Source organism: Andrena cerasifolii, chromosome 1 (genome assembly GCF_050908995.1).
Source record: "Andrena cerasifolii isolate SP2316 chromosome 1, iyAndCera1_principal, whole genome shotgun sequence".
Taxonomy (NCBI): domain Eukaryota; kingdom Metazoa; phylum Arthropoda; class Insecta; order Hymenoptera; family Andrenidae; genus Andrena; species Andrena cerasifolii.
This window is the reverse complement of record NC_135118.1, coordinates 16013759-16041645: the sequence shown is the minus strand read 5'-3', so window position 1 is coordinate 16041645 and position 27887 is coordinate 16013759. Positions and strand designations below refer to the sequence as shown.

Genomic DNA, 27887 nt, shown 5'->3' with positions numbered 1-27887 from the left:
AAAAGCAGCCGCGTGCTGCGAGTTGCACCCAACAAGCTGTACGTAGCGAAGTAACGAGACACTCTCGTGTATGCGCACACTGCCGGCGGATTTACTCGCGCTCAGCAATTACCGTTGAGTAACCGAGCCACTCGTTTCCACGGTGATCTTGGTTTCTACGATCCCGCGTGCCTCCATCCCTGCCGGCGATTGTCCAGCTGTTAGTCGCCGCGAAACTATAACCGCGATACGTTTTTTATCGCGCTACCGTGAGGTTTCTCTTCCTGTTAGATCGCCTTCGTAGATCCACTTCCAGAGATCCGCCGTGATCTTGGGAGCTCGATAAGCGCGCGATAAGCTTGATAGAAGCGATCTGCACCGCGCGATAGCAGCTGGTTCCTTATCAATCCTCTCGGGGGCAACTGTTGTTTCCTGGTTGCCAAGGGAGTGATGACTCCGCGAATTTATGACGCCTGATACAAGTAACTTGGTCGGCCAATGTTTATCAAAGTGGAACGAGCCTGTACCGTCGAAGATTGTTAGAGTTTCATTCACCGAAGTTTGCGAGGTTGCTCTCGCACCGTGGAACATGAACGATGAAACTGAGAAGCGAAGATAATTCAGCGGAGCAGTTAAATGTAATAAGTAGCCACGCGGAATATAATTGATAATAGAGAAAATTCTAGGAACAAGGAGGTGCATAAACGTCTGACATATGTACCGTGGTGATTCAGGGTTAAACTGTACTTAGTTCTAAAGATCAATTTACTCGTCAACGACGAGGGGGAGAGACTAGATCCAGAGCCACTGAAATAATTCAAATTGACGGCAAAGCGGCCGAGAATAATCCCCCCCTGTTGCTTGTCAAAATTCAGCCTCCTCGGTGTAAGTAACACGCCGGTCCAGACAATAAATCCCGCGGCGGCGGCGGACAATAGGATCGGTTCAAAGTCGCTGGAGCGGCTTGAACCGGCGCCAAAACACGCGCAAAGGAACACAAGGAGAAGCGTTGAAAGAACGTCCCCGGATGTCCTCCCTTTGCATTCCTCCGCTTAAGTAGCGCACGATCCTCCCACCCTTCAAATAATTTAGCCGTTTCAAAACAACAGTAACGTCTTTCTCTCCTCCCTTCTACATTGTTTCGTTGGAAACCGCGCCGCCGCAATTTACACTGTCAATCTGAGGCAGTACGAGACAATTTACGGGTCCGAAGGAGATCCGCAGGTTCTACAGAGGCAGCGCAACGTGCGAGAGATCGCCTTGACTAGTTTAGAGGCTTCGCGGGCGATCTAGTATCGAATCTTAAATATTCAGCTGGCACTCGAACCTTCCTCAACCTTCCACGAATTCCTTTGTTTCCCGAAGCTCCCATAAATGTCACTATTGCTCGGCGAGCTTCGCTGTAATTCCTCCAACCGCTGTGTATACAAATCCAGCGCGAGTCCTCGTTTAATTGACGAGCATCAGTCACGGTGGACAAATATATTTGTAAACAGGAGAGCGCCGCTCGGCCGTGGGGCCCCGTATCGTATAATTTATTCCCCTAACGTAGCCCATTATGCGGTACAAGATGTCATCTGGCTCACAGATCTGGAAGAGCGAACCGGAGAGAGATCTGAATGCAACGGAGAGGCCAGAAAGTCGGAGGCGGACGTTCGCTGGCGCGGAGAAGAAAGAGAGCCGAGGGGGAGGGACAGAGAGAGATTCGTATCGGTAACCAGTAACACTGGTAACACAGGTAACTGTTAGTGACGTGACGATTTCGACAGTGGGGACCTACCGGCCCGACGGGCCGCTCCATCATGGCACAAGGCCCCATCGTCACCACGAGGGCCAGCGCCGAGCGATATGTTTTCCCTTCCGTTCCAGCGGCGAGGAACACCGGCGTCGAACGATCCTTTTCGCCCGATCCCAATCGACCGGATACCTTTGCCCGCCGTTAATCAATATCTTCGCCCAAACTTCGCGATTATGCTCGACGACCCTTACGCTCCACGTGATCACTCACGCTCCGTGCCCGAAGGAGTATTTGTCAGAAGCAAACACCTGTTTCCGCGATGTTTCGGGTGAACGTTGAGGGACCGCGACAAATCTGCTCGAAGGTCAGCGAAAAGTGTGATCTTGGTTCCGAGGCTGTATTCGAGCCGGATTCGAAGCTCGTCACGTCTGACAAGGGAGCAGCGAGCCAGGTGGTAATAATTCGCGAAATCGCGGGGGTCGTGATCCGCGCCGACCTTCTCGCGATCTCTGCAACGATGCAAATCGCTGCTCGCGCGATCGATCTCTCGGGAATCGCCGCGAACGAGCATGGAGATCGGCAGCGGGGATTCTACGTGACGGTATCGAGCGACGATTTCGTTCCTTTCTTCGCGAATCACCGGCGTACATCTCCCCTGCCTTTGGCTGGGTGAAAGATACTTCCACCGCCATGGCCCCTTTCGCGGGAACGGGAATTTCATGGACGAAAAGCTTACAGCAGGGTGGGCGCGCTTTAATTCCCCACCGAGGCATAAATCGCGCGGCTGCTTGAGGCGTCGGAACTAGAAAATATTACAGGTGAGCGTTATGAGCGCTGTGAATGGCGCGAGGATCGCTATTCGAATCCAATACCGCAGAAGCAATCATACGTTGCCACCGATTACGGAGAGGTCGTTCACGCTCCCTTCTTCGCGTATGCACGCGTATTCCTACCTTCCCTCCCATCCCAACCCCCTTCGCCCTGCCATCCGATACATATGCACGGGTATCGATCGAAAATAAAAGGGCCGCACGGAGCCGGCCGCTACATCGGACAATCACCATAACTCTGGGCCCACTTGAAAGGCATCTCGTTATCTTTAATCTCGAAACAATACAATACGTTGGTGGTGATGGAGGAAGACAGCGGGAGAGAGATAGAGGGCGAGAGAGGGAGGGGGAGGTGGATGGAGAAGAGTCGAGTGAAAGATGAAGACGAAGAAGGACGCATCGACGTTACGAGGGTAGGAAAGCGTGGATGGGAAGGACAGGAGATCGCGAGGGAGAGAGAGAAAGAGGCGAGGAGCAGTCGCTGGCTTCCAAAAGATGGACCGTGAAGGGGATCCCGTGATGCGGATGAAGTAAAAGCTAAGTAATCGGGTGGAGGAAAGCGCCACGGAGTTCTGCGAGCGAAATGGCACGGGGAAAGGGTAAACAGAGAGACGGGGAGGAAAAGGGAGGACTCGTCGATCGATCGTTGCGTCGGCTCGCATCCGTGTGCATGGGTGCACCATAGATCGAATGGGTCCGCGAATGGACCATCAGTCACCAGATAATCTTTCCCTCCTCGGAATATTGACAATGACAAAGGGGCCCGATACACGCGCGCGAGCGGATCGTCGCGGTCTGCTACCTGTTCCCATAAGGCCCCGCGCGCATCACCGGCCTCGGTTAACTCGGTTTGCCTCGTCAGCCGACTCCTCCTCTTCCCGCCTCGGTTAACTTCCTCCCGTCACTTTTTCCGGCCGTCTTTCTTCTAAATGTACGGGCCTTATCAATCATACATTCATGCATCCAATGAATTCGCTGGAAATAAATACGTACACTCTGTTGCGGTGTAACGAGCATCTACATAAATCTGAAATCGCCGCGTGGACTAAAATTCTGCTTGAATACACTCCACCTTATTCATTTATTTTATTTACGGGGTATTCCATTAAGAGTTAGAGTTGTACAAAAAATCATCTAGTATCGTAATATAGCAAAAAGTTAAATCGTAGTCTGATTGCTTTAATTTCGTTTTTGACGATCCAAGAAAGTGGGAATCTTGTGGGATCCACTCACCATATCCAGTGCAATATGTGCTATAGTAATTAACGAGGAATGCGTGAATTTATTCTACGCTTACTATAGTGGAATAAGTACGAATATAAATTTTAAAAAATTCAGAGAGCTGATGGGTACAGAACTGATAGATCAGGGACCAAAGTTAACAGAAGCCTAGCCGAGCAACACCTAAATTATTATTATTATTAAATGACTGTTGCAGCATTGCAATTAATATGGCAATTAGGTGAGGTTCAGCATTAACTTGCTGCTCTAACAACCTAACCTAAAGGGACGTTAGGAGATAAGAAAAAGAAAGGAAGTAAAGATTAAATAACTCCAGAGGAAACCGTGAGAGGATGAAAGAACGAACAAATCCTCCTGTAATCTAAATTCTCTTAAACCCTATCAGCGAACATGTACTAAAGAAATTCCACTCGTAAGGACTTCATCTCCAAATCCTTACCTACATCGTCGACAGCAATAATAGCCCAAGAGAGACCGAGCATCCGAGACTGCGAGCGGTCATTCGCATTCCATTTCGAAATCCATAAATCGTGGTCGAAGGGATCTAGTTTACAAACCAGGGGAACGGTCGATCCTTTCCTAGGAGCGGCGTTCGCCGTGAACCGAGTTTCCTTGGCGGAGGCAGAATTAGATATCGTCGCGGGCAGCTTTCCTCCGAGAAATAACTCGCTGGATCGCGCCTATAAAGCGCTCTTTTCCGGGAACTTTGAACACGGAAGCATACGGCTCGTCAGGGACAAGAGTACTGTCCGGTAGCCAGGCGTCTCTAACCGTCTACCGAGTATAACAGCCGGTCTATCACGCCTACCAGATATCCACCCGTGTCTAGGCAGCGCGGCTCGTATCTTACCGGCGGATCGGCACGAAACACCTCCCAGCTACCAGTCGCTCGCTGGATGCACGATAACGGTCGTGCCTTACGACCAGCCGAGATTAATCGTGCCAACGATGGACAGCTCCTGTTTTAGGATACACGAAAGGCGAAACACGGGGGTGGGTCGCAATAAGGACGCGGTGATCGAGGTTGTGATCTGTTCCCAGTGAGGAACGCTCGTCATAGATGGTTTAGAAAGAAGTAACATTTCATGGAGGTTCAATGGAACTGTGATTTTAGAAGACTAATTTTGTAGAGAAGGAGGTGAAGATGCAAGTGGGATGCGCGCGTTGCGACTTGAATTTTTAAATTACTTGACGGAGTGTGACATTGATGATTAAGGAAGGGCAATTTCTAGTAATTTGCCAATTATGACTTTGGTGTGAGTAATCCATTAGCAGAGGCACGTCTTGATTTTTATAAGAACTGTAGAGACGCACAAGTCTAATTGTCTGAATTTTGATTAAGGGGAGGTTCCGGTCTAAAAATCGATTTTTTTTATTTCATTTTTCGAATGTTTAACCTTTTAGGAATACGTGTTTAAAGGGTTTGGAATTCGTGAAATTCCCGAAGTTATAGGCATTTGAGTAGCGGCAAATGCATGGGCAACAACCGGCCACTCGGCGCCCAGGTAAAACTTTAAACACGTTTTTCTCGAAACAGTGTTCTCAAAACGGTAGGACCTGTATCTCCGAAAGTTATTATCCGATTCGACTGAAACTTTTTTATTTTGAAGAATATACTTCTGGCTACGGGGGATACCAGAACAAATTACAAAAAATTGAAAATTTATAATTTTCTAAGGCGCTGAAAGGATGAAAACTATAGGGAAAAAGTGATTTCAAACTTCAAGTATTGTTGATCTCTAAAAAAGGTCATTTCTGTAATTTTTCTGGTTTTCCCCATAACCAGCAGTATATTCTTCAAAATAAGAGAAGTTTCTATCGAATCGGATAATAACTTTTGGAGATACAGGTCCCACCGATTTAGATCAATTTTTTTACACCTTGACTGTAACGACTCCCCAGTACCGCCTGCAATGATTAATTATAAAACAAAAAAACATATGTCTGTAGCTTAAGACATTCTTAATACAATGCAAAAAGTCCCATTAAATTATATATAGTAGTTTTCCTTTAATTAATTCCTAAAGATCACCTATTTTGGGGGCTCTAGATCGGAAGGTCCCCTTAAGATGCAAACGAATGAATTTACTTTATGCTAGCCTGATTGAAAAGGGAGACTCCCGATATTAAATAGAGAGGCTCAGCGATGAAGGATCTTAGAAACAAACGCGAAGATCGATTCTTTGGGTCGGGAGGTTTAAGACCAATGGGCCAGAGTCACTTATATTCCTGAGCCAGTGGCGAGCATTTCGAATTTAATATAAAAACAATTATATTTCCCAACAATTGACATTTTCGTCCACGAGACATTGTGTTCTGTTAAAAAAAATAAATAGTTAATAATCTTCATAATTAATATTAGTAGTAATTGTGTACATATTAGGAAAATTATTGCTGCTAGTATTAGCAATACTTTAAAGTAAGTGTTAAATTAATATCAGTCGTAGTGCGCCAGCCCATAGCCAGAGCTTACTGTATAACCAATATATAACCCTTATGGAACCGATAAAATATAGTAGAACCGGAACCGAAACCAATATAGGCCAGAACCTTTTTCGATCGTAAGTGTTTCAAAATTATTTCGGTTCTTATAACAATTTCGAAAACCGAAACCGATATCATAACTGTTTTCAACTCCTGAGAAATATTTTGCAATTAAGAATTTCGACCTCATCTCAAAATCCATTGGGTAATGATTCAATACCCGTGAACTCTGTTATGGAATCACATAACATGAACTTTTGAGGCGACTGATACGTGTGCGATAATATATTTTTATAATCTCTATAAAACAAATTTTTCAAGTTCACATAAATCCAAGAAACCTCCAAACTCACCTACTTATCAGAGTAGACGAAAGAGACGCGTCGCGTTGACTTCAACTGCGACAAGAATAGGTACACTCGAGTAACATCACCTCTGCAAAACGCGAAGCACGCACAGGTAGAAGGCCAGGGTCGAAGCGGCGAGGAGCACCGCCGAGACACAAGGAAGAGGTCAATCGAATAATTCGTCAGAGAATCCACCCATAAGTTACCCATTGCTTGCCGTACGTTCACGCGAGACCAGTCAGATGTAACCCGTTGAATTTATCACCTCTTAGTGGCCGAGAGCCCGATTACTGCCATAAGTAATGTCTTCAGCAAGATGTTTCGCCGGCGGGTCTTCCGTGTGGTATGGGGTTTCACGGGGCCCCTGACCAGCACGGGCCACCAATATCCTAAGGATACCTTTCGTCACCCAGGAATGCTCCTCCAAGTGTCCTTGGCCTCGAAATTGTTTCCCTTTTCTTCTACACTTACCTCCTCGCGAATCGCCCCACTTCTTCGAACAAGAAAATCCGATCGTCACTTTTCCTCGCCTTTAAACTTGAGACGCCTTGCGCTTTATACCCAGGCTGAATGCCGCCTCGATCGCGATGGAACGCGCTAAAAGGCTACTGGGGAAAAGAAGCGATCGGCGTTATTTGTTCGACGCAGGAGCCCCTGTCTTCTCGCGAGGAGGAAGCCAGACTGAACGGGTAAGAAGTGGACGCGTTTCCCGCTCGATAGAGCAGAGATTCACCTGTTGGTAGCCGCGGGACACCGCTCGTGCAATGGCAATTAAAGCCCCGAGCCAGGAAGATAAATACGTCGAAAGGAGAGCAGCGATGTTAGGCAAGGCAAGAAGTGAAAACGACAGGACGGACAGGGAATTCAATAGGCGCCTATACAGGCGTACGATAACTAAACACCTGGTGAAAGATGGCCACGGGGGGCAACGTTTTCTTGCCGATCGGTGTAATCGTAATCCGTCGCGGCATTATTCATCGGCCGGTGGGACAAGAAGCGTCGCGACACAACGCTCGCTAATATTTATTGCCAATTACATCAGCCCTCGTTTCCTCGCTTCTTACGGGCCACTCGAGCGTTAAGGAGTCGCACCTTCCGTTTTTATAATCGGTCATCGAGGTGCTCCAAGTTCGACGAGATTAAATGAAGTCGCCAAATTGAATGGGTCGTTATTGAGACAGTGTTACATAGTTCTACTTGATTGGCATGCAACGGTATTTAATTAATCTGAAGTCTGAAGTCCTTCGACCAATTAGAGGCGACGGAGCGCAGGAACAGTTTGCTAAGTTATTTCCCTGAGGGTGTTTGAGGTAAATTGGAGGAGGTGTGACTACTCATCGCTATTTATATTTCGCATTGCAATTAGTGGTCAATTACACAGGGTGACCTATGTGTATTACAAGTAAAAATATACCTCGGGTGTGTCCAAGCGTTTGCTATTTTTCTGGTAGTAGAACAAGTAGGTGCAGTAAAATAAGACATTTTCGCACACCTAACATTAGTTAACCGTAAGCCAACGAACTTTTGCACCGACCTAATATCGCATAGCGCATTCTTCTTGCCAAATTGTGGCACTATCGCGATCGTTCGCCTTTGAGACTTCCTTTGAGCCACCGGCAGCCAAGCACAAGGTTCTCACCGCGCGTTTCTACAGAGCCATCTGCGAACGAGCATTTCATACGTAACGACTGAAGGAAAGAAAAAAGAGCGTGCCGCGCGTAATCGAATGAAAGAAATCTCACCTGCAGCGAGACGAAAGTAGGAAGATGAAAGAAAAAAAGGTGGGGAACGTTGCGTTTCGACTCGGCGAGGTATAAATCATGACGCGGAGGAAGACGTACGGGGGCAAGGCGCGCAAGGAACGGGGACCATGAATGAAGGTGAAGGCTGATGAGGCGGAGGATGCGCGATTCTCGATGCGGATAGTCCGGGTCAGGCGCGGAGTAAGACTTCTCCCGGCCGATGAAGAGCCGTAACCGAGGGGAAGAACCCGTTCGAACGAGAGTTTATATACCGTGTATAGCTCAGGGCAAGGCTATGCCAGCCGCGATACCGTCTCACCTGAACAGGTTGAGACTTCCAGGAGTCCGTGATGCAGAACAAACGATTCCTTTCCTCGTGCCACGGCAAACGACCGATTAGAGCGCCGCGCAGAGAAGCCTGATAATTGCCGCCGACTGTTTGCGCTCTCCGAAGCGTGGCGATTATTCGAACGGTCGACTGCGGGGCCGTGCGCTACACATGAAAATTCCTCGCCGCCGCTGCTTCTTATTTAGACAATGAATCATGACCCTGTCGACGGCCCGCTCACCCATGGAAGCTTAAGGGAGTGTCCTGCTTTATAAGGTCCAAAAAATTGATTTTTTTTATTGCCTAAATCGATAGATAAATTATCCAAGAATGTATTCGCAAAGTTATAGCGGCCAATTCGAAGTATTTTTGAAGATACAGAACCGAGAGCAGGTAAGCGGCAGGCACATGTGCGAACGCTCGGCTGGAAACGAGCGCGTGCTTCACCCTTTGACGCGTCCCCATTCGTCGATCATTACTTAGAAATATCGAAAAACACATCCGTTCGATGTATGAAGACTTTTCAAATTACGAGCTTCTGGAACGATGTTTAGGCATGGCTGCAGGCATATTCATTGAAGGTTATTCAGCAGTTTTAATTGCAATGCAGTTGTTGCATTTGAGTATTGGCCAGCAGTGCAAAACGTTCGCCGATACCATTGACGCGCAGCGACTCGCGCGGGAAGACAAACGCTAAACATACAGCAGCAAGGAGGCTCGTACGGCTCGTAGGATTGAGCAAATGCAACGAAATGAGTTTTTTTAACAGGCGGAAGGGCTATTATACGGCGTAAGAATAGCTGATTAGCAGATCACTGGTGTAAGTAACCAATAATTAATATTTTCTCCTACCGAAAACTTTACAGCGCGATTTCTCCAGTTTTCATTTTTACGATTCTTTAAGATTGGCGGGCCTGATAGCAAAAAAGCTATGCGGCCTATTGAATTAAACCAAAGCTTACGCTCTTCAGTATTAAATTCTTTTCTATGTGAACTTAAAAGATTGTTAAAAAATTCTTTTTAAATAATTTTTATAGCACGTTAAAGTCAAATGTTGTTTTTAAAAAATAGACATTCTTCTTATCAAAATAAAAAAAATTATAATTTCGCGTTTTTTTCTGCTTTTTCTTAGTTCACCCAGAAGAAAAATATATGAGCATTAAAAACCATTTTGAGTTTTTCATTTCAGACAAGAATTACAACCAGAATCCTTCCCGCCAATTGGAGAGTGCAGTGGCAAAGCGCTCCGAGAATCGGCTGATGAATCTGCTATATTTTATAATTTTACGAGAAAAAATTTTTTTTGTACTCCTCGAATATATGTTTAAATACACCTAAAAGTTTACGAAGATCAATTGTTCCTTTCTCTTTCAAAAAAATTCGCGAAAAAAATCATATTTTTGGACTTTGTAAAGCAGGACACTCCCTTAATGACGAGCCAGGAATAAACGATTCAGTCCCGGGGAAGATAGACTCGATAGTCGGTTTCGTTAACGCAGCTTCTGTACTGTCTTTCTGAAATTCTGAGCTTCTACGAACTTGGAAGCGAGCGAGACTCGCTGGTCTTTTCTTACTTCGCGGCAATCACGCGACAGAGAATGGCAGCGAGGAAGACGAGCCGAGCCGAGTCAAGTCGAATCGAATCGAGTCGAGTCGGTTACCGCTCGAAACGATACGATCGTGATCGGTTGTCATCGAAAAGCAGGTTCCCTCGGGAAAAGAAGAGCCAAGTGCCGCGGGGCAAGCGAGGGCCGAGTTACACGTTCCATCGGTGGGGGCCCTGGGGCCCCATTACGGGCGCTACCTCGTCGTTGGCGATATTACCGCAAATTGCCACCCTCAAAAGAGGAACGGCCCCGGTTCTCCGTTGCCGGGGCCGAGGAGTCGGTCGATTGCTCGCTCGGTGCATCGCCTACGTCTCGCAACGTCGGTTTTACAACTGGGGCCTCGCCACTGCTCACCTCCACGCCCCTCCTCCATCGTTCTATCTCATCCCCTTTCTCCCATACCGTCCATTTCTCTTCCCCCAGCCACCGCTCCCTCGGACCGTTCTTGCACGCTGTTTGACCGCGTGCGTGCCTCTCTTTCTTTCTATGCGCGCCGCGTGTAATACTGTAATCGGGCAATTTCGGGGCTTCCCGCCCGAATAAATCCATGGTTAATGCCACCTCCTCGTACCTCCCCGTCGCTACCACCAGCTTCTCTCACCCGAGGCTTGGCGTTTCTCTCGTTCATCACAGTCCTTCCTCTCCACCTCCACATTTTGCCTCTCAGCTTTCTCGCGCCCCCAGGGCGCTGGAAGTCGAGTACCAGAGGAGAAGAAAAAGGCGAGCACGAGGAGAGGTGGTAGGCGGGAGGAGACCGCGGGGGGACGCAGGGCTTCTATCCGAGCACTCGAAGGCTCGCGTGCGGCTAAGTGGGCCCCGAGAAAAGGAGCCCCGAAAGGAGAGGCAACGGCGCAGCAGAAGAAGAAGAAGAGGAGGAAGGGAGAGGCGGCGGAGGAGGAGGAGGAAGATGATGATGATGATGATGAAGAAGACGAGGACAAAGAAGAGGTGGAAGGAAGGAGAAGGGCGGCGGCGGAGGGGTACACACAACACCCATCCTCTCTACCTTTTACCTCAGCCATCCTTCGCCTCACCCACCTGTCTGCCGGCAATCTTCTAGTAGCCTTGGGCTACCACTCCGCTGCTACCAGAGGGGCTACTCTTCGGCTACCAACGTCCGGTCCTGGTTTCCCTCGCGGTGCAGTAACCCTCGCGCGCGTCCCTCGAGGATACGCTGAAACGAAACACTTGTTTTCAACGCGCCCGATCTCCCTTCCTTCGGCAATTACCGATACGGACCACGGGGGGAAATGTGTTTACTCGTTAGCGGAATCTTGCTCGATGCGCGAGTCACTCGTCGTTCGACTATTCGATTTCCGTGTCTGATTCTAAGACGCACTTTAAATTATCACAGACTTAACCTTTAGCTGGCCCCGCGTGATTCGTAGCTCTACCCGTGCCGTTTGTTTCTACCAAGCCCACGCGACAATACCTCAAACAATCCAAAGCGGAAAGATTCGAAGCCGTTGAAAGGAATCCGAGGTACACATCGGCAGTAACTTATTAGGAATTTTAATGAACACGTTTCACAATACTTTATTCACTTCCCCCCGTATCAATCTTCGCGCCTGCAAACCGCTCGATAAACCATCGTCGCTCCAATGGCCACAAGTCGCCCAACCGAGGAAAGCCAGCCCACGCGAGTTCCCGATTCGCATTCGGTAGTCTCACCCGAAACCAGTCCCGAGCGAATTTTCGCGCCGATGATTGACGTCCATCGGCGGAGTGTCTGGCATCGACGACGTCACGGTTGTGATATTTCAACGGAATAGGTATCGCGGCCATTACTCGAATTATCTTCTCCTTAAACGCTCCTCGAGTTCCCCCGCTATCGGCGCTTTCTTCGATTACGCGGCAGGGTGAGATACGAAGGCTTTCAAGGCTTTCGCAAGAGGCGTCGTGGGCCAATCGCGAGGCGAGGGTCCACTCGCGGGGGATTTACGATCGGCTGGCTGCCATTTTATCAATCTGGATTAGCATACGCCGCATTAAACCGTAACTTACGCCGGCTACTCCATTCTCGCCGAGGCTACCTACGTCTACGATACCCGCTTCGCAACAAACTGCTGGCACCCGTTCGCCTGTCGCGCATAGACGATGGCAGTTACAACGACAGTGATCTGCGAGGCGATAAATCTGCCACCGACAACTTTTCTTCCATCCTTGCCGGCTATTATTCGTGCATGATTGATTCATGTTCAACGCAATCGGCGAAATTTTCATTGCGCCTTTATTCGCGACCCCTCCGTGATTCAGTCGAACATTTGACGGTTCAGTGTTCAGACTGTTCAGAGTAGTGTAGTTGTTTCTCCCGCGAAATCAGAAATGGGATCATATTTCTCGAGAATTCTCGAGAAATTGAAAAAAATATTGCCAAAATTATATTTTTGGAATAATGTTGATAATATTTATCAAAAACACAAGACAACTTTAACTAAATGATTGTTCCTGTGTAATTTATACAAAACTTGTGTAAATGGAAAAATTGATATTAAATATAATTGGTAAATTTATTTACTTAAAACAAAATTTTAACAAAGCGAAATATTACCTTTTGGTTTTAAAATTTATTTTTAAATAGCACAATGCGTCCAGTGTAGTGTCAGCGAATCTATTTTGTTTTGTGGCAAAATCTGTTACTGTTATATATATATATATATATATATATATATATATATGTTGCTGTTAAATGAAAAAATGAGACTTTTGACCCCTTTCCGCATACTTATGACGCCTACGCTCTCGCCGTCGCATCTGCCAACCTCGCCTGTAAGGACCGAAGAAATCCCAACGAAAAGACGTTCACCACATCTTCCGGTATTCCAGCGGCGCGGCCGCGATGCAGCGGAGGGATCGAGCCTTCGGTGGATCCCGGCTTCCACGAGAGTGCAATTAAGAGGCAGCAATTACACGCCACGAAACGTCGGAGGATCCAACAGGTGGAAAGGCAGAAAGGACACCGGACGAACGTCCACGGCGCACAGAGAGAGAGTGGCACGATCTTCTTTCCCAGCGGGGCGCAGCCGGGGGACAGTCACATCTTCATCTCGCGGCGCACCGCCTAATTGGCCGGAATGCTCCCTTACTAATTAAGCATTCGACTAATTATTAATTACATCGACGCGGCCGCTCGAATTAATTCGCAGCGGCGGTGGGGTGCCAGCGCCGCGGGGCACGCTCGCTGGAGCATAAGTATAGCATTTAATGCGCGAGCGGGGACCGGCGCGACAGCGCGGCGTGTTACGAGCGGCAAGGACGACGACGTACGCTAGGAGCGTCTCGGCGCCTGCAGGACGACTTATCGTCCACTCGCCCGTCGTCTCCGTCGATTTATCTACTTTGTCGGTCACGCCGGTCCCCGTGGCCTCTAAAAGGAACGAGGTAGGGCACCCTCGGGGCGCAGATGCGGCCGCAGGTGTCGGCGTCGCGCGACGATTTGCGCCCGCTCCTTGTAATTAGTTAGGACGCGCATACGCGCGCCCCTCCCCGCCCAGTTATTTACGATTACGAATCGATCGCGCTATATATTCGATGAAACTTTAATTAACCAGCGGCAAGCACGGGAGCGCGTTTCGCGGTCACCGAGTTTCTCTTCTCGCGCCACCCGTCACTGAACTCTACCACCGCGGATGTTTAAGTACTCGCTCCCGTGACGTACCGCCCTGCTTCGTGATTTCTATCGATTGACCCGCGCATCCTCGCGGTGGATGTGTAAAAAAAAAAAGAATTTAGACGTCTGTAGACGCCCCTAGAAGTCTGTAGAATTCTTAAGACGTGTTTAGAAGTCTTAAGGGGTTAGCTACCGTCAGGAGGTAGAAAGAGAATCGATTCTTTGGGAATTTATTTCAGAAAGTACATGCATATTTTTATGTAACAGTTTTTTTATTCAGATGAGGAACACTTTAACTGGTTATTACATTATGTTTTGGTATAGAAATATTTAGTTATTGCACAATTACAACTGATTTCCCGGAAGCTGTTTTTAGAACGGTGATAAAAAAATGATAAAAAAAATTAAGAAGTCACCGGATTTTTGTAGCGCACAAACAATGGTGCTCTGGGTTAAAAAGATTTGGTGACTTCTTAATTTTGTATGAAAATCTCGAATTTTTACGGACCCTATAAGAGGTTTGCCCCGAAATGGCACACGTTTTACACATCCTGTAATTTTTCCCAAGTCGATCTGAACCTCAATTCGTTTGCAGTTAGGAAAAAATGAAGAGAAAAAAATATTCGAGAAAAAAGCGTTTAAAGATTCTGGGTAAAGGCGACGCTATAGGTTGCCGCTTGACGTTTTTAGCGACTTTTACTGTAAACCAAGTGGCATTTTATTCAGAAAAGATAGTACTTTCGGAAAATGCCATACGAAATCGATTTTTCGACTGCCTAGTCCCCTTAAGGGAGTATACCTGTTTGAACCCTCGGGAAATGTGTACATTTTGTGGATTTTTTTACAAGTCAACGGCTTGATGAAGATTTCCTGTTTTTTACTATCTTTACACAGTATTATGAACTACTTAAAAAAATTCATGAATGTGTGTATGTGTGCGTGCACACATGCTACGTATGACATTAGAATTAAATATATGTAGAATAAATCTGACTGCGTTTCTAATATGTATATGTATATGTTTATGTATTTTAGGTTGTAAGGGAGTTATTGTAAATTATTAATACGAGGACAATTAACATTTTTTCTGTATCGCAGCGCCAAGTATCTTGAATAAAAAGTTTATTCGTATTAAAATATTTATTTGTATTTATCATTACCTTTATGTACGTGCAGCTCATTTTGATTTCACATCTTTTTTTATTTTATAATTAATATTATCTTGTATTTTTCGTGATTTATTTGATTTCATGTACTTGGCGTAATTTTTTTACTTTTCTGAAGTTTTTTATAATACTACAATACTCTATCGTCGCGAGATCAAACAGATTGCGTAATTAGCGGCAAGCGCGCGTACGCGAGCTTCTCTTGGTTTGTCTGCCCGCAGTGATCCTAGGGGCAGTGCAGTTTGACGAAATGTAATTAAACAAATTTCTGGTGGTTCCGACATAACGTACCTAGTGGTAACGAAACAAGCATTCGTTTATCTTTCGAGTGATGATGAAGTATCTCCACCGAGGAGTTATAAATCAGACAACCCCCTTCTGAAGCCCATAGTGCCGTACTACTAAACCTCGCAATTTTGAAATACACAATGTACAGGAGGATCAAGTGACATTTCGTGCACCGCGTAATATCGGCTTACAAAGTACTACAGCTCGCTTAGTGGTGCGCGCAGGGAGCATCGGGGGCACGAGGAAGCGCGACATTTTTAGTGTCACTGGACAGGGCTAAATCGCGGGCAGCAGCATCGCGCGGCCGCGAGTACCCGCTACGTATCGCATCTCGTGACCGTATATACCTTATTTCGATTTATCTACTGCGCCCCGTGCTCGGTCTCGCGACCACGGGGCCAACGCCTCGGGGGGGAAAAGGGGGTAGGGGCTGTGAAAAAGAGAAGAGGAAGGAACGGTCGACTCTAAAGTATCGCCGGGGCGTAGGTGCAGGTGGCGCGGATACACGCGTGCGATCGCGAGAGCGCGAACGCAGCCTCGCAATTTATTTCAGTGATCGCACGAACACACCGAGCCCCGGCCTTAGGTATTATTTATGGTTATAGATCGGCGCCGTTTATAAGTTCGGTGGTACTTTGACCGACTACAAGTACCGGTTGTCTCGCAGTGAGTATATCATTAGCAGTTTTATTATTAGTAATCTCGAGCTCGAACACCGAGCAACGACCGCGGCTACTAATAAATTCCAGCATGGGTACCTACGTGCGCGCCGGTTATTAATTCCCTTGAATTTCATTTCGCGTACACGGCCATTGTCGACCGGCCTGGGAATCCTTAATCGTCCGCCAGGCCCGATCACTTCTGCGGCTACCAAATTATTTAAAACTCCGAACGGAGACTCGCCGCAGGGGTCACGTCCGCGGGTCCACCCACGAGCTCGGCAAGGTCGATCGCGATATCCCCGAGGAATTAACCCCCGCCAATTGTTTACCCCCCAGTTCGTTGCACGTGTGCAGCGCGCAACCCGGCCCGGAAGTTCCCGCGAGCCCTCGAAAACCTCGGCCAGCCGAGGTTGATCGCCGCGGATCCTCCTACGCTCGGTGCGCTCCGTTTCGTTCGGGTCAATCGAGATAACGTTCCGTATTAACCTCCCGGCAATTAATTACTCTCCTTCGATCCCCCGACGGCTTTCCTTTTCCCTCCGCCACCGAAACCACCGTATCGCGGGTATGGGTAGAAAAAGGACGAAGACGAGGCGGCGTGGCGCGGGAGTGGAGAGAGCACGGGCGAGCCGATGGATGGAAGGAGGAAGGACTCGAAGAGAAGAGGAGCAAAGAAGAAGCTGGGCGGATGAAGGAGAGGAGAGGATGTGCGTGCATGCCGCTCACGTAGCGTGCCAGCCAGCCTGGCAGCCTGTGCGCCCTTCTCTTCCCCTCTGCGCTGGGTAAAAGTGAGCCCTCTTCTTGCTCCCTTTCTCTGTTCCACCCGTTCCTTCTGTCCGGGCCAGCGTTACGGTGGGGTCGGGGAGACGGGTATCTTCCTCTGTATCAAACTGCAGCCTCTTACCTGGAGCACTCCCACCCACGGCCTCACCTGCGGTCCGATGGGCACCGCAACAGGTGAGAGACTACCGAGCGTGTTCCGTACCCTTAAAGCCGCATCGCGAGCAGCGTTTCTTTCGGTGCGAATAGCACCGCGGCCGTCGCGGATCTACGCGGGAGCCTGATCCCCGGACTCGTTTATCGAGAATCTCTCTCTGATTAATCCCGCGGATCGGCGGATCCGGTGTATTCATTCCGCACCCCTCCTGCTTCCCTCCACCTCCCCACTGGCTGGCTCTAATTTTCAATGAAGCGCCCCCTGGCCTCGCGGAGATTCGTTATTGGATCTTTTGCTCTTTAAATCGATCGCGTATCGTTACGGGCGCAGTGGCCGCTTCGCGGTGAGGAAACATGCTCGTTCCACAACGGGGAGCTCAAATCGCGGCGCGGAATTCTGTTTATTCATAAGGGATCAGCCCCGAGTAATTAGGTTCCAGCTCGTTATTTATGTTAACGAGTTCGCTGAATTATGTTTATTGGACGGCTCCTGATAAACCGAAAGTAAGTTATCACGGTATATACATTGAAGGCAATCTTAACGTTCGGATATTTGCATCCCATCGTATCAACGTCCGTCCTTAAATCTAATTAGAATTTTGAAATATGAAAATAAGTCCGATACGGCTGACGAGTCCATTAAGCTCCCCTTATCGCGCGGCGATTGCCTCAGATGCCACAGATGCTCTCACCTTTGCTCGCCTCGCAGGCCGCTGCTTCGCGTTTACCTTCGACGTGCACGCTCGACATCTCTTAGGGATGGATTAAAAAGACACACTCCATCAGTCGCGTACGCTGAATAATTACTTTACATCTTCCACAGCCAAAAGACCCAACTGAAGAGACTCGTAACAAAGTACATTCTGATAATATAAATCGTCATTTAAATTCTGTTCTCGCTTAAGGGGAGAGCCCTGTTTACGACGCTAGGAATAAGGTGATTCTTGGGAATTTTTTTCTGAGAAACTGTCGAGCGGATCTTTTCCAAACTTTCAGGGTATTTTAGTTCACATTCCAACAATAAAAATTAATTTTTTCGTTACCAAGTGTTCGGTAGAAAGGGAGATATATGAACACGTTCGTTAGGACTCGCGCGCCGGAGTTGCAAATTTGCGATTGTAATGGTGGCCCCAATTCTTCCCTGAAATAAAAAAACCAAGGATTTTCTTATTTCTAGTACAATTACATTGTCGATGAACCTAACACACGGGAAAAAAGTTAAAAGTTGGCAAATTGGTGGGACTTGAAAGAAAAAAATTACGATTCTGCTCCAAGCTATTTCGTACTATTTATGAAAAAAGACTTGTTCAATTCAATTTATTTATCAAAGTTATAGGTCCATCGACAATGTAATTATACCAGAAATAAGAAAAACCTTGGTTGTTTTATTTCATGGAAGAATTTGGGCCACCATTACAATCGTAAATTTGCAACTCCGGCGTGCGAGTCCTAACGAACGTGTTCCTATATCTCCATTTCTACCGATCACTTTGTAACGAAAAAATTAATTCTTATTGTTTGAATGTCAACTAAAATACCCTGAAAGTTTGGAAAAGATCCGCTCGACAGTTTCTTAGGAAAAAATTCCCAAGCATCACCTTATTCCTAGCGTCCTAAATAGGGCTTCCCCCTTAATCGACAGATCTTCTCTCACAGAGAATCGTACAGACTATAGTCCACGCAACTAAATCTCAAAGTACCTGCATCCCTGAGGAAGATACCGCGATAGAGCCGCCGGAGTGTCCGCCGTGGCGCAACATCGACGTTGCGATTTCAATTTTCGAATTAGATGAGACGCAACAGGTGAAGCACCTGTGTACCCCGGCGATCTCACATCGCGCGGAACGATATCCCCGACGAAATGCCGCGTGGAGAAAGAGAGAGCCGCGGCCCGCGATGCCGCGCGGAACATTCTGCGATAATCTGCGCGTACGTGCCGCGCGTTGCAAATGAAATTGCCCCGGCGGTGCGTGGGTTCGATCTGATGTACGATCCAGCAGGTCCAGCTCTTATCGTCTCTTATTAGTTAGAAATTCCAGCGAGCGCCGGTATTTTATGTTTAATTGCTCGTACTCGCGGCGCTCGTAATCTAAATTACCCCGTTCCGTTATCTACCGCTAATTTGCCCAGCATCGCGACTTTCGATACCGCCTGTTACCCCGATCATAATGCTACTTTATGGTACCAAGCGTACCTACTTTTCTTCTCAACATCTCGGCTTTGCTCCGTCGATTCCACCGCCTCCGCGATGCACTCCCTCTTACGTTTCGCGATAAAAATATATATACTTTATATGGCTCCAGTATTTGTTTTTATCCTCGGATTCTAGTTTCTCGGGGATCTAATCAGTTACGAATATTCAACACCTGCTCCCGCCGTTGGAAAGAATCGTTACGCAGGTACCCACCTTGACTCCTGTTCGATTCGAAAAGAAAGAAGCTGAAAGATAATGATCGCTGCTAACGACTTAATACACGAACACGCAGTGTCGGTGCACCCACGCCCATGCAATTATGTAGTACATAGAACTCAGCCGCAGAATGCAACAGGTAGGGTGCACGAGAAAAATATCAACGATTTATCGCGCGAATTCTTTCGCGGCGGATAACACGGCCGGTTAGATAGAACGGAATCTCGCGATTAATCGAAAGCGTTTATCTGACTGGAATAAAGGCAGTGGGTCGAGACGTGCACGATAGCGCACGGCGCAGGTTTAATACCGAATAAGAGCGGTTCCGCCGTAGGATCGTGGCTTTTGCGAAACGTTCTTGTTGCGTGAGCGGGTGCGTGCGTGCGTGCTTGCGTGCGAGCGTGCGTGAGCGAAATACCGAAAACTTCCAACTCTTTGCTCCACCTTCTCCACCTCCTCCACCTCCTCCTGCTTCTTCTTCTTCTTCCACCGCTGCGTCTGCCCTCGCCGGCCGCTCGTCCTTTTTTTCCTGTTCCCTTCCGCGGACCCCCTCTCGCCGGAAGCGAAAGAAGCTCGAGTCCCGCTGCGATTAACCTTTTCAGGGATGAATTATTTCGCTCGTCAGGTCGCCGGGCGGCTTCGTAAAAATACGACTGGACGATTCGTCGAATCAGTCACCTGCTGTTTGCGTAGCCCGAAGTGACGGAACCTGAGTTATCGCGTGCGCCGCGAGCGCATCCGCCTATGAAAATTTCCTATCACCTTGCTCCACTACCTACCTAGTGGCAGCACCTGGTAGCGAGATCTTCTATCGCCGGTAATCGCTGGTAATCGCGGTTAAATCGAGTGTACCGCGTCGTTTACAAGAGGGTGGAGGGGGACTTGTAAACTCGACGAAAGCTCATCTCCGCTGATCGAATTTATGGCGTCTCCATGTGAAACACGAGCGCGCCTCGTTCTCTTAGTCCTATACTCGGAAGATCGTTGAATTTCGCGAATTTCCAGCCGGGAATAGGATCGTTTTCCCTTCCTCGTTTCGTCGAACAAGGCCTGGCGAGGCAAGAAAACATCGGAATCTATACGTTCGGCCGGACGTATTGGTACGTCAAGTTCAGGTTTTTTACACGGTGCTTCGTTAGGCCGAGCCTTAACAGTAAAACTGATCCGCGGAGCGACAAGTGGTATGCAATAATCGATACAGACAGTGCGGATTAATTGAGAATGAGTGGACATTAATTGAAGGGGAAGAAGAACGAGGCACGCGCAAGTTTCCTTAAGCAGCCGAGCGTGCGTATACGCCTTAAGGATCGTGTAAGCGATAGTACGGATACACGGGCGAGAATCGTTAGGCACAGGAAATTAATTGAGGGCCCGACCAGGCGACCGCGGCTATTCAGAGCGTTACGTCCAAGCAAATATTTAGCTTCGGATAGTCGATAGCGGACAATCAGCAAATTTTAATACGTAGATAATTGCGTGTTGCGCTTGTCAATCATTACCTATACTATTTACGTAGATGTCTGCTTGGACTCGGAGAAATATATAAAAGATCTCTGTATTAACCCTTAACTGGTATACTGTTTTTGGCAAACGTGACTGGTATACTGGGCTCGTGGCAGACCCCAAATAAAAAAGGACACAGAAATTTGTAAAGTTTAACTATTATTATAAAATTAATTAGAAATTCAGTTTACCAACTTAGACAACCGAAAATTGTATATCGAACTTTGGGTGCTTGGGGTCACGAGCGACCCCAGGATACCAGTTAAGGGTTAAAAATACGATTTACAATGAAGAAGATTGGACTTTAGTTTCATTCTTTTCGTGACCTTTCAATATCACTTTAGTTTCGCCACTCCACAGCGATGCATCGAAGTACTTACACGAAATCTTTTAGAGGCCTGAGTCAGGGAAAGTGGTACACTCGGTACTTGTTGGCGCGATTTTCGAGCAACCGTAGATTCCACGAAGCAACGACGTAAGGGCAGAAAATCGCATCGGGAGCTGGGCATCCCATTGACGTGCATGCAAAGCCGCCGGTAGTGGCCACGGACGTGCATGAATGAGTTCCCGGGAGCTACAGTCACCTGAGAAACTATCGTCCCTCGCGTGCAACCAAGTGCATCTCTCGGGTCGAATGCCGGTGCATCCTCTCTCTACATAGTTGTAACGGCCCATGGTTGTTGCGAGCCCATCGAGAGACCTTGTAACGGTCGGTCACGAATTACACGAACACGTACGAAACTCTTATGTATTCGACGTGTTTCAACGGCACATTCTTCCGCGATAGGCGACCGCGAAGAATGAAAGATGGGCAACCACGATGATTTTATTAAAAATAATAATATTTATTTTGATTCTTAATATGCTCCTTGTTACTCCATTTTTAATATGTTCCTAACAAAGAAATAAATCGAAAGCTGAAATGCATATTAACCCTTCGCGGTCACACAGGGTGCATCGCACCCCAGAATGTCGGCCAATATTTCTATAAATTCTTAGACCTTAATAATAAAATTTAAAAATCTGGCGAATTTTAATAAAAAAAATCGCTTTTATCCACAACTATTTTTTCAAATACAAATTTCAACATATCGAAATTTACATTTCTTGAAAGAGACTTGGAGCATAATTGTACGAATATTACGAATGTCCACTTATCGCTCAAAAGTTAAAGGATTCAAAAATACGAAAATGGTAATTCAAAAATGACACTGGGTTGCAGTGAATCTCATGTGACAAATTTCTGATTACAAGGTGTGACCACGGAGGGTTAATTTATCACTCCCTTATTCCATGAAAATCGTAAAGGTAATTGATCCAAATGATTACTCCAAAAATATTGGAAAGGTTCTATCGCGGTCATCGAACAAATCTTTGATGCGTTCCTTACCATAAATTTGTTAGTTTACAGAATCTAAATCTCTGCGACTTATCTAATATGTCCGAAGATATTAATTGTTTAGAAAAGAGATTCGTAATTTATACCAGATTCTCGTGCCTACTTGCGGATACAGGCGTATGCAGATGCACGGTTTCCGTGATTTCCAGGTCGCATCGCGATACAAAAGCGGCGTATAATCGTTCCGGGCCAGTTCCTGACCTTTCGCTCGATTTTTCCAGGGTGTGGCACGCGTTTGCATACACACACGGTGTATTAACGAGTAAATACTGGGAAGGCTATTACGATCCACGATCGTCTTATGGCGCGTATGCAAAGGAGGCGGAAGAACGGCCGATGAGGAAACACCGTCAAGCTGTTAGTATTCAATGAGATAATGAAGAAACACCACGGAATTCAATGACCCACCGTGGAGCGTAGGACGATAGTAACTTCGTGGCTTCTATCGGGATTAGATTAGCATACAACCGACGCGGGCTCCGGTAGATCGTTCGATTCGAATATTACCGTCCCCTTATTGCCTTTCCGCATTTAAACGCAACTTACCGCGTTGCAACACGCACCGAAATTCATTTCGATTCCTCGCCCATCCACGGGATTCCAAATGGATATTTAAAGAGGAAGGGAAACAGTTACAACAATGTTACTCGTATTCGAACACTTAGGAAACTTGGGTTTATCTTCGACAGTTCTAAAACTGTTTATGCAGCTATTGCTAATTTTACGCGCGTTGCCTGTGCACAGTTATCCGTATTCATTCACAAATTACATATTCTACTTAGTAAATACTAAATACTGCTAGGTAGTAAACTTGTCTCCTCGCTAAAACGACCCTAAGAAATTACTTAATACAGCAAGTTGAGCATAAAGCTGAGACAACTTTAAAAACAAGTCACTTTTTTCTAGCAAATTAGACCATTAGGCAAAGAAATGTCAATTATAAATTTAAACATTATTATATGTTTATAAATGGAGTGTAGTTGCACTTATAATATCCTATATATTTAGTTACGCGTATCAAACAAACATTAATAAGTACAATTCTTATTAAAAATATACGGCAATTTACTGGACCTCTACAGGTTTTGCATTTTATAATTTTTTTCTTTAAATTACAATAAGAATAAGTAATTATTTTCATAGAAATTTCAAGAAAAATGAATGTAAATGCAATTTCAACAGTTGTTTTGTTGTTATACATAAATATATTCAAGTATTAATCTCAAAGGTCCATAACAATTCGGTAATTCACTGGTTGGTTTACCCTGACTCATATGCGAGTTGTCATATTGAATTAATTTTAAAAATGTCTCGACTCATTTACTTTAAAATATTTCATGATAATTCACGGAACTATCCGTTATATTAATACAATGTCACTCTACAGGCGCCAAATCTCCAAATCTGCCCCTGCTCGGTAAAGCTGCTCCCCGAAGAACTCGATTAAACAAAATTACGAGTTAGGATTCAAGCTCCCCCAACAAATCCTTTCGTTGCCCGAAATTGCTGTCGCCCACGCGATTAATCAGACACGATCCTTCGAGTAGGATGATCTTCGTTGCTCGCCGCGCGTCACGGAGCGACGAAGGGTAATGGACGATGGTCACAATTATCCTGCGGTTGTTGGCCGCGTTTCCACGATCGCCGGCCGACGAAACACGCCCGGTTGCGTTACAATCCCCGCCGAAATATTTCTTGCGGCGACCCCGCTGTTTTTATTGACATTCCGCGAGCTCGATTCGGGGATACTTAAGGTGACCCGAGGGGCGGTAATTCGAGAACCGTAAGGTGTTTCGGACAGCCGCATCGGAGCATTCGATACCGGCCCTGCGGAGGCGGACGATACTTTTCCCTTGTACCAGGCGCGCATACGTCAAACCTCGTCCACCGGTGGATTCCACCGGTAATCCGGCCGGATCGGATTACTCCGTCCATAATACGTGAATCGTGATACGCCCGCGATATTCCTTCCGAGGGGGCTGCCCGTCCTCGATGAACCTCGGGACCGGTCACGAACCAACCCGGACACGTCGCTGGATCTCCTCCAGCACCGAGTCTCTTTCCCTTCAAACAACGCTCATCTTGATACGCGACTGTGTGTATGGAGGATTAGGCCAAAGGAGTGTCGCAAACATTTACACGCCTCGCGTTACAGGTTCCACGTCTCAGCTTTCAGAGATGTTTCTGATAAATAGCTATTTCCTACGGTCGCTCTAACGTTCCTCAAGTTGCGGAAGCTTTCGTTGGTTCTTCAGATATTTATTGGTGTATCTTGCAAATAGGGTCTTCCAATCTTTGTTTATGCTGTGCCATAAAGTAGGCAGCAAGTCACAGCTAGTTTCGTTCCAACGGCGATCTTTAATAATTATTCACGGGAGTGCGAAGGAAAAATCGAATATTCCTGGATATTAGAATGTGGACTGAGTAACAACTAATATTCTACGAAGCAGAGCTGAACATAGATCGAAAGACGGGAACCCTCCATGTGCGCAGACAAAGTGATTATCAAAGACAGTTGATAGGTGAAAGTTTATATTTAAATATAAATTTCGAATAACGAACAAAAGTTGAAAAAAATCATTCGCCATGTGTTGAATAAAGTTAAACCGGGTCGACTGTATTCGATGAATAATCTAACGTTAATGTAACTGTTACTCGATGCGTAAATAATTCTTTATTTAGTTAATGCCCAACTCTGTCAAAGACCATAGTATTTAAAAAAAAAAAGGAGAAACGATCCCAGCGTCGGCCAGCGAAAGCAAGCTAGCAACGTCCATGCACGCTGTCAGCGGATTTCGCTTTCGGGAGCCGGAAATTATCCAGAGCGACCGGCAGCATTGCGCGCGGCGAGCCCCGAGGGGCACACCGTGCCGTTCAGGGGCGTAAAAGCATCTTCGTGGCAGAGGGCCAGGAGATGCGAGGCAACCGCTCATTACCGAAACCGCTATTATTGGTTACCGCGCGCGTGAAGATGTACACAGAGAAGGCGCACCGGTGCGCCACGGAGGGAGGGAAACGACGTAAAGAAAAACAGGGTGCCGGCAGGAGGGCAAGGGGAGGAAGAGGCAGAAAGAGAGCGCAAGCCATCTCCAGCAGTGGCGGGCCAAGAAGCCTGATTATACGGTGGGAGTGGCATGAGGAGCTCCAGTTGGCCATCCTTCGTAATTCGTAATACGTCGAGATATTCCGCCCGCGGCAGAAAAGGGTGCATCGCTCGCGGGGCGAAAAAATAAAGGGAATTTTCGGATTTCATAGAGCCATGGCATGCGATACGTGATCCACCTTGTTTCCTCGCTTAATGTTTTAAGGGCGGAACACGTCGACGGTTAATTTGTTCCTCTTAGACAGCCCAGCTTTTATACTCTCCGCTGCGTTTACGTTTTTGTCGCTGATACCTATCGCGGGATGTAACTTTCCATCTTGATCCACTCGCTTTTTCTGTTAGAACCTGGGCTACTGATAATGTTCGCAGTACCGTGTACAACTTCACGGCCTGCTCGTGCTCGCATCGCAAGCTGGAAGACGGTCGGGCTTCGGTCTTCACCGACCGAAATTGTTCTTGAGCTACTGGCAGTCTTGGAAAATGAAACGGATCACCAAGAACGTTCTAAGCGATTTACAGTAGACTCCCGTGTATTAGGAAATCCGGCTGTACCGGAATTTTTCTCGTATAACGCGCATAATCTAAAGTAACATGTTTGAAATGATTATTCCTGTGTCAACCTTTATTATCTATGCTTTATTAAATAAGACAGTATTTTAATAATAAATTGCATACAGAGCGGGGAGATCTCCCCACTCGGTTGGCTAAGTGTTAGGAGTGACCGCGTCAAGAAACAAAGCGACGATGAAGCATAAGAAGCCGGTAACGACGAAGAAAACACTCTAATCCTAAAGCAGATTTAATTCTTAAATCTGGTAATCCCTGTGTTTTATTATTTGGGCGTTGTACGAAGAATCGCGTTATATCATTTGCACCCTAAAATTTGAGGTTATATAGAAAAACATATGTAGTTAAAAACGAAGTTTAAAGTGTTTAAAAAGACTATTTCATTCACTGTTAAATATCTGCGGCACTCAGTAAGTCTGTATTTCAATCTATTATTTAGTTATAAAGCGACAAAATATACTTACCTACTCCCTATCAAAATTTTAAGAAAACGCCTAAAACTCAGCACTTTGTCCCACTTTGCGGTGCTGCCAGATGTAAAATGTGTAATTCAACTACTGGGCTTAGCAGTGTTGCAGCGAAAGAAAAATAAGAAATTGTAAAAAAGTACTTTCTGAACTTGTACTTCTTAATACTTGATTTTTTAATCAGGAGTGTCAATGATTAGTGCAGCGCCAGCATTAGTGCAGTTCACCCTAGTAAGTTTTTCTTATTTTTTCTTATGTTTTGCAATAATGTATTTAAAGGATTATACCCGTTAATAATAATAATAATAATAATTCGAGTTCTTACACGCGTTATACGGGAGTCTACTGTATCTAAATTGTTGTGTTTTGTTGTATAAAGTGACGGTTTATTAAAGTGTGTTCCTATATCGAGGAATGTAGTCTCTCACCTGAGGTGCTCGGATTGTTCGGCATTATCGATCAGGTAGGCCAGAGTCGCGACGTGGATTTTATTTCCGTCAGTTCGCAGTTCCCAATAGGTACAGTATGGAACGTCTTCCAAACGTTCCTGGAATAGCTCCACGAACATTCGTCGAGCAAGGGAATGCCCGACGATTGTCAGCTCGCTCGCGAGACACTCTTCGCTATTTTGCCGCGAAGAGGGACGACGGTCTTCGATGGAAAGCTACGGCGCTGACCTGCCTGAAGGCAAGAAGCCTGACATCCATTAGAATTCCATTCCGACGAAAGGACGCTCGATATTTTTGCCTCTGTTAAGTAGGTAGAGTTCAATTCGATCCTTGGTGTACACTGTATTCGACGAAGTCTCCTTCGCACTTCCTTTACTCGTTCCTTTAAAGTGAAACGACCACCGAAATTGCAACTTTCAAGTTCCGACACTAAAGATTTACTAGAACCACACATCTTAGCCCGCAAGTGCAACCTTTTCGACCCCGGCTTATCAGACAACGCTCGATTGTCATCAATCGAAGCTCACCTCGTCCCAATTCGTTGAGCCGGGCGCGACGCTAGGTGGAGAATTAACGTCAGAGATTCGGCAGTAATTGATTTCGACTTCAGACCTCTTGCCCTGGAAATAAGACGCGACGAATCGATACGATTTGTCAAACGACGACTTAATTTCTCCCCGGGCCCGGAAGATTTACAGCGGGCATTGAATCAATAATACGTCCTGGCTGGGATACGGGCGATATTTTATCGAAGACAGGTCCACGATTAGAACCAGAGGCCGGACGTGGTTCCAGTTTATGGTTTCTAATTCTATCGCATCGGTTCGCGATAGATCAAGACGGATGGTTCGTGACGGATGGCGCGTAATGGATAGATCATGATGGATACCCGTCGCATCGGAGATAGAGCCCCGTGGCCTGGTGAATTGCCACATATGGGATTAGCCGCGGCTCCGTTCAAGACTGCCGTTGCCGGCAGCGCCGATCGATTTCCCAATCGAATCGGCTCCCTTAATTATTCGGCCGCCGG

The 27887-nt window shown here is 46.7% G+C and overlaps 1 long non-coding RNA gene across 3 annotated transcripts in view; it reads right to left on the bottom strand.

The window, feature by feature from the left end:
* The window catches only part of LOC143366221 (uncharacterized), a 153613-nt gene that overhangs the window by 37518 nt on the left and 88208 nt on the right, over positions 1 to 27887 (bottom strand). For 2 of the 3 annotated variants that reach the window (XR_013084690.1, XR_013084691.1), the window contains exon 3: positions 11336 to 11471. The exons of the other annotated variant lie outside the window; for it this stretch is intronic. This is a non-coding gene — a long non-coding RNA (uncharacterized LOC143366221). The remainder of the gene's footprint in view (positions 1 to 11335; positions 11472 to 27887) is intronic. 3 annotated transcript variants of the gene reach the window in all.